The 7,074-nt window shown below is 59.3% G+C and overlaps 2 non-coding genes across 2 annotated transcripts; both read left to right on the forward strand.

Moving 5' to 3' along the window:
• The first annotated feature begins 3,110 nt into the window (after positions 1-3,110).
• On the forward strand, positions 3,111-4,925 carry LOC142792674 (small subunit ribosomal RNA). Its single transcript, XR_012891120.1, has one exon. It is a non-coding gene; the product is annotated as a small subunit ribosomal RNA (ribosomal RNA).
• A 1,719-nt stretch (positions 4,926-6,644) lies between these two features.
• Positions 6,645-6,797, forward strand: LOC142792662 (5.8S ribosomal RNA). Its single transcript, XR_012891108.1, has one exon. It is a non-coding gene; the product is annotated as a 5.8S ribosomal RNA (ribosomal RNA).
• Positions 6,798-7,074: the final 277 nt, after the last annotated feature.

Raw genomic sequence — 7,074 nt, forward strand, 5'->3', positions numbered from 1 at the left:
GCCGCACGAGTACGGCAAACCGCGTATGCCGGGGCGGGGTTGGCGACGCCGACGCAAAAGTGGGAACCGCCACTAGGATGTTCGCCGTTTTTGGCAGAGTGAGTGCTGGCACACCGGCGACGCGAAAGAGCGCGAAAGCGCCCACGAAAGTGGCGTATTTGGACGTGCTTGACGGCGACCGCTGCAGGAGTACGAAAAACCACGTCAGCCGGGGCGAGCGACCCACGGCGGTCTGGGTGCTTATCGCTGCTATTATAGGGGCACCCCGGCAGACGCAGAAAAAAAAAATTTTTTTTCGACCTTCTTTTTTGCTGGTCGAGCTCGGGTAACCCAGGTCGCAATGGGAGCCGCGCACGAAAGCGGCGTCGCGAGACGCGTTCGCGGTCGCTAGTCGCACGAGCTCGGCAACCGCGTCAGCCGGCGCGGAGTTCGGGATGCCGACGGCTAAGTGGGTACCGCTGCTCGGATGTTCGCCGTTTTTGGCCGAGTGAGTGCTGGCACTCCGGCGAAGCGAAACGGGGCCGATTCGGGCACGATATCGGCGTATTTCGACGTGCTCGCCGGCGACCGTCGCACGAGTACGGCAAAGCGCGTCTGCCGGGGCGAGGTTTGCGATGCCGACGAAAAAGTGGGAAGCGCCGCTCGGATCTTCGCCGTTTTTGCAGGAGTGAGTGGCGGCCCTCCTGCGAGACCAAGAAGCATCGACTCGCGCACGATATCGGTGTCTTTCGACGTGCCCGCCGGCCACCGCCGCACGAGTACGGCAAACCGCGTATGCCGGGGCGGGGTTGGCGACGCCGACGCAAAAGTGGGAACCGCCACTAGGATGTTCGCCGTTTTTGGCAGAGTGAGTGCTGGCACTCCGGCGAAGCGAAAGAGCGCGAATGCGCCCACGAAAGTGGCGTGTTTGGACGTGCTTGACGACGACCACCGCAGGAAAACGAAAAACCACGTCAGCCGGGGCGAGCGACCCATGGCGGTCTGGGTGCTTATCGCTGCTATTATAGGGGCACCCCGGCAGACGCAAAAAAAAAAAAATTTTTTTTCGACATTCTTTCTTGCTCGTCGACCTCGGGTGACCCAGGTCGCAGTGGGAGCCGCGCACGAAAGCGGCGTCGCGAGACGGCTTCGCGGTCGCTAGTCGCACGAGCTCGGCAACCGCGTCTGCCGGGGCGGAGTTCGGGACGCCGACGGCTAAGTGGGAACCGCCGCTCGGATGTTCGCCGTTTGTGGCCGAGTGAGTGCTGGCACTCCGGCGAAGCCAAACGGGGCCGATTCCGGCACGATATCGGCGTCTTTCTACGTGCTCGCCGGCGACCGTCGCACGAGTACGGCAAAGTGCGTCTGCCGGGGCGGGGTTTGCGACGCGTACGCAATAGTGAGAACCGTCGCTCGGATGTTCGTCGTCTTTCGCCGAGCCAGTGCTGGCACTCCGGCGAAGCCGAACGGAGCCGATTCGGGCACGATATCGGCGTCTTTCCACGTGCTCGCCGGCGACCGTCGCACGAGTACGGTAAACCGCGTCAGCCGGGGCGGAGTTCGGGACGCCGATGCGAAAGTGGGAAGCGCCGCTCGGATCTTCGCCGTTTTTGGAGGAGTCAGTGGCGGCACTCCGGTGAAGCCAAGGTGCGCCAATTCGCGCACGATATCGGCGTCTTTCGACGTGCCCGCCGGCCACCGTCGCACGAGTACGGCAAACCTCGTCTGCCGGGGCGGGGTTTGCGACGCCGACGCAAAAGTGGGAACCGCCGCTCGGATGTTCGCCGTTTTTGGCAGAGTGAGTGCTGGCACTCCGGCGAAGCGAAAGAGCGTGAATGCGCCCACGAAAGTAGCGTATTTGGACGTGCTTGACGGCGACCGCCGCAGGAGTACGAAAAACCACGTCAGCCGGGGCGAGCGACCCACGGCGGTCTGGGTGCTTATCGCTGCTATTATAGGGGCACCCCGGCAGACGCAGAAAGAAAAAAAAAAAAAATGGGGACATGGCGTGCGTCACCGTGCGGCTTCGCAGCGTTGCCGAAGTCGCCGAGCCCTTCGACTGAGCCGAACGGCGGACAGGGAACGTTGGTCGGCCGTTCTAACCTGTCGGTGCCACGCCGAGACGTCGTTAAGGAAAACCGCGTCGTGGGCCTCTACGACGCCGTCGAGTCGTTGTACGTTTGGTGTCCAGCGTGTCGGCGGCGAGTAGCGGACACGTCGTTCACGACTTCGGTCTTTCGCAGTCGACGCGAACTTGCGGAGAGTCGTGGTGCCTCACGTTTTCGGCAGAAACCGCGGCGGAATTTTCCCGTGCGTGCGCGCACGACCTCGGTGCTGTGCCGTCAGCGTAGTGTTGCACAAACTCGTGGCCTACCCAAGGTGCGGTACGTTTGCGGCCGTATCCTCGGTGGGAATTTCGTGAGTAGGGTCGCAAATTCTACGACCTCGGCGGGTTTGAGAGCGACGTAGACTTGTGGCACGCTCAACGTGCCACACGTTTCGGGGCACACCCGCGGTGAAATTTTCTCGAGTACGCTCGTATTAGTGCCCAAGGAGGTCTGGGTACTTATCGCTGCTATTATGTGGGGGTTCTCGTGAGCGGCGTACGCGAAAGCGACCGGGTGTCTGATATGCGGCGGGCTTCGGCCTCGTCAAGCGTGTCCTCGGGTCTGCTCCAGGGGAATCCACGGCAGTCGTCTGCAGCCTCATCCGCTTGATGCGTTAGGGGCTGGTTGTCGGACGGTGCCGTTTTACCACGATATCGAGGTGTGTTCCGTGTCGTCCTCGGGCGATTCAGATGCGAAAGCGCCGAAGACGCGGGCGTGACCCGTCGTCTGGCGGCTTTGCAGTCTCGGCTCCGTTGCTAGTTCCGGCCGGTCCACCGACAGTGCAGCGGGCTTGGGCAACCCGCACGGCGCGACCGAGTCGATGCAACGAAAAAGAGCGAGCATGAACGTGCTTCTTGCCGCACGGCTCCCACTCGTCTTTCGGGAAGGTTGTGCCGTAGCGAGCTCGAACGCCGTCATCTCGGAGTGCAAAATAAGCGTGTTGGGGCGCCTGAAGGTGGCCTCCGCCGCACACAGACTGCGTCCGGCCCGCCGAAGGCGAGGACGGACGCGCAGTCGAACGATTACCTGGTTGATCCTGCCAGTAATCATATGCTTGTCTCAAAGATTAAGCCATGCATGTCTAAGTACATGCCGAAATAAGGCGAAACCGCGAATGGCTCATTAAATCAGTTATGGTTCCTTAGATCGTTTCTTCCTACTTGGATAACTGTGGCAATTCTAGAGCTAATACATGCAGTGAGCCTGGAGCCCTTTGGGTAACGGGTGCTTTTATTAGACCAAGATCGATCGGGTTTCGGCCCGTATTGTGTGGTGACTCTGGATAACTTTGTGCTGATCGCATGGCCACGAGCCGGCGACGTTTCTTTCAAGTGTCTGCCTTATCAACTTTCGATGGTAGGTTACTTGCTTACCATGGTTGTTACGGGTAACGGAGAATCAGGGTTCGATTCCGGAGAGGGAGCCTGAGAAACGGCTACCACATCCAAGGAAGGCAGCAGGCGCGCAAATTACCCACTCCCGGCACGGGGAGGTAGTGACGAAAAATAACAATACGGGACTCTTTTGAGGCCCCGTAATTGAAATGAGTACACTCTAAATCCTTTAACGAGGATCAATTGGAGGGCAAGTCTGGTGCCAGCAGCCGCGGTAATTCCAGCTCCAATAGCGTATACTAAAGCTGCTGCGGTTAAAAAGCTCGTAGTTGGATCTCAGTTCCAGACGAGTAGTGCATCTACCCGATGCGACGGCTCGGACTGAACATCATGCCGGTTCTTTCTTGGTGCACTTCATTGTGTGCCTCGAGATGGCCGGTGCTTTTACTTTGAAAAAATTAGAGTGCTCAACGCAGGCGAGTCGCCTGAATAAACTTGCATGGAATAATAGAACAAGACCTCGTTTCTGTTCTGTTGGTTTTTGGAATACGAGGTAATGATTAAGAGGGACGGACGGGGGCATTCGTATTGCGGCGCTAGAGGTGAAATTCTTGGACCGTCGCAAGACGAACTACTGCGAAAGCATTTGCCAAGAATGTTTTCATTGATCAAGAACGAAAGTCAGAGGTTCGAAGGCGATCAGATACCGCCCTAGTTCTGACCATAAACGATGCCAACCAGCGATCCGCCTGAGTTACTCAAATGACTCGGCGGGCAGCTTCCGGGAAACCAAAGTATTTGGGTTCCGGGGGAAGTATGGTTGCAAAGCTGAAACTTAAAGGAATTGACGGAAGGGCACCACCAGGAGTGGAGCCTGCGGCTTAATTTGACTCAACACGGGAAAACTTACCCGGCCCGGACACTGGGAGGATTGACAGATTGAGAGCTCTTTCTTGATTCGGTGGATGGTGGTGCATGGCCGTTCTTAGTTGGTGGAGCGATTTGTCTGGTTAATTCCGATAACGAACGAGACTCTAGCCTATTAAATAGGTGCGGGGTTCCCAGCACCTTACAACCTTCTTAGAGGGACAAGCGGCTCCTAGCCGCACGAAACAGAGCAATAACAGGTCTGTGATGCCCTTAGATGTCCGGGGCCGCACGCGCGCTACACTGAAGGAAGCAGCGTGTCTTTATCCCTGTCTGAAAAGACTGGGTAACCCGTGGAACTTCTTTCGTGATTGGGATAGGGGCTTGCAATTGTTCCCCTTGAACGAGGAATTCCCAGTAAGCGCGAGTCATAAGCTCGCGTTGATTACGTCCCTGCCCTTTGTACACACCGCCCGTCGCTACTACCGATTGAATGATTTAGTGAGGTCTTCGGACCGATGTCCGGCGCGGCCTTTCGGTTGCGCCGGTCTGTTGGAAAGATGACCAAACTTGATCATTTAGAGGAAGTAAAAGTCGTAACAAGGTTTCCGTAGGTGAACCTGCGGAAGGATCATTAACGGATTGTGAAGGGTGAGCGCCTCAGCTGCGTCTGCGCCCGACACTTTCTGCCGCTGACCCCGTTTGGACGCGGGGTCGGCTTTTCCCCACGGGGCTGCCTGAATGTGGAGCGGCACCCCGTGACAAATTGTTGCGCCCAGCGGACGCCAACACCGCGACCTTGGACGGTCGGCCAGGTGGCGGACGCGGGTACAAACGGCGCAACGCACTCATAGGTCGGCTTTCGACCCGCCACTGCACCGTGGCTCGAAGCGCTCGAAATGCGCGACCCGACCGCTGCGGGACCGCCTAGTACTGTAAACAGGAGCGGCGGAGCGCGAACGGCGAGTCGTGGTTACGTCGGTAGAAGGCGAGGCTGCGCGTTCCCGAAACGCCAGCCGAGTGCCCTCCCGACCGTTCGAGCGTGCAAGAACGAGACCCGACAATCGCGCGGCGACTGCCAAGTACGAGAGGAACGGCACAAGCGTCGGCGGTCGGTCAAGGAACTGGCGATGTGACGGGTCCGCTGTGCACCAGTGCATACCGTCCCGCCGTCCGCGGCAAGCGCCTCCGCGTCCTCGGGTGACGGAGGCTGCCGGTCGGTTCTTGCAGGCGAGGGATCTCGCTGGCACCGGTTCGCGTTGACGCGCGGCCGGTCATGGCACGGCGATGCGACGGCCGAGGTGCGCAGTACTCGATGGAGGAACCGCACGCTCCGATGACCGTCCCGCCCTCCGCGGCGTATGCGTACCGACCGTAATGGTTGCAGCAGCGCCGGCCGGCTTTTGAATTCGCCACACGAAACACGGTGCGAGATCGCGGTTAGGGGAGCGTCGACGTTGCCAGGCGTTTTGCTTGCTGCCGAGGGAAAGGCGGCACGGCCACGTCGCGCTCGTCGCGATTAGCGGGTCTGCGCGCTTTGGGAAGGTGCCGCAACGACTTGCCGAAAGAGGAAGCACGGAAGAACGAGGGACTTGGACGTCCCGACAATTGAACGCACTTGCGGCCAGGCCCTTGCTGGCTTCGTTCTTCCGCCTCGAGTAGGCTCGTACGCGGCTCCGGCGCCGAAAGTGGTCCTTGGCACCGACTTCGGTGGACGTGGGAAGTGCCGCGCAAGTACGGCGCGCCTGGCTCCACCTGTTGGCTAAAGTAGGCAGCCGGATCGGCATTTTGGTGTGCGGTGGCAAACCGTGGATGCGAAAAAAGCTTGTGCGATTTCGTGGAACAAAAAGCGGGGGTCCCCCTTTTTATGCGGAGGAGACCGACCCGCCTGCCGTGGTGAACCGCGACGCCACGGTAAAAACGGGAGAGGCTTGTCGATGGGACCGTGCATCCCGCGCTCCACGGAGGCCGGGAGGCGGCCGCCCGAGGAAATGTGTAGCCGTCGAGGCCCGCATCTGCGTGCACTCTTATCCAAATGGGTGTACCGCAGGCATTTTCTGGTTAGGCGGGCCAATGAGAGCGAGCACACAACGATACCTACGGGTCCGGCTTGGAGAACCGGCTTCGACGCCTCCCGAGTATTTATAGAGGGGTGGACCACGAAAGCACTCGCAAGTAGCGAAAGCGAAACGCCGTCCGAAACACACCGTTTGCTCGATTTGCGGCAGCCGAAAAAGGCGCGGCAGAGTTTTGGAGTCCAAGCGTGCGCTGAAAAGCGCCCTTCTTGGCCACTGTTTGGCCGAGTGCCAGAAACGTTTGGTTTTGACTGTACGGAATTGAACAAACACTTTTTCACGACTCTAAGCGGTGGATCACTCGGTTCTCGGGTCGATGAAGAACGCAGCCAGCTGCGAGACTTGGTGTGAATTGCAGGACACACTGAGCACTGATTCTTTGAACGCACATTGCGGCCTTGGGTCTTCCCTTGGCTTCGTCTGTCTGAGGGTCGGATCACATATCAAGAGAGCCTTCGGCGCACAAGGGAACGTGAGCCGTCGACTCGTTTTGACCGCGTCGGCAACACGGACAGCACGCTGAACACCTCACAGCGAGCGCCAACAGCGGCCACTCAAGGGCGAGACGGTGGCGACCGTCGTGCCAGAGCCCAACCGAAACGGGGGCGACCGACTGCATTGAGGATGTGGCACCTCGTTGAGACCGCCGCAGGACTTCGAGTCGGAAGGAAGCCTGCAGGGAAAGTGCGGTCGAGGTTGCGTACTCCTCTC

This window comes from Rhipicephalus microplus, unplaced genomic scaffold, assembly GCF_043290135.1.
Source record: "Rhipicephalus microplus isolate Deutch F79 unplaced genomic scaffold, USDA_Rmic scaffold_231, whole genome shotgun sequence".
Classification (NCBI taxonomy): domain Eukaryota; kingdom Metazoa; phylum Arthropoda; class Arachnida; order Ixodida; family Ixodidae; genus Rhipicephalus; species Rhipicephalus microplus.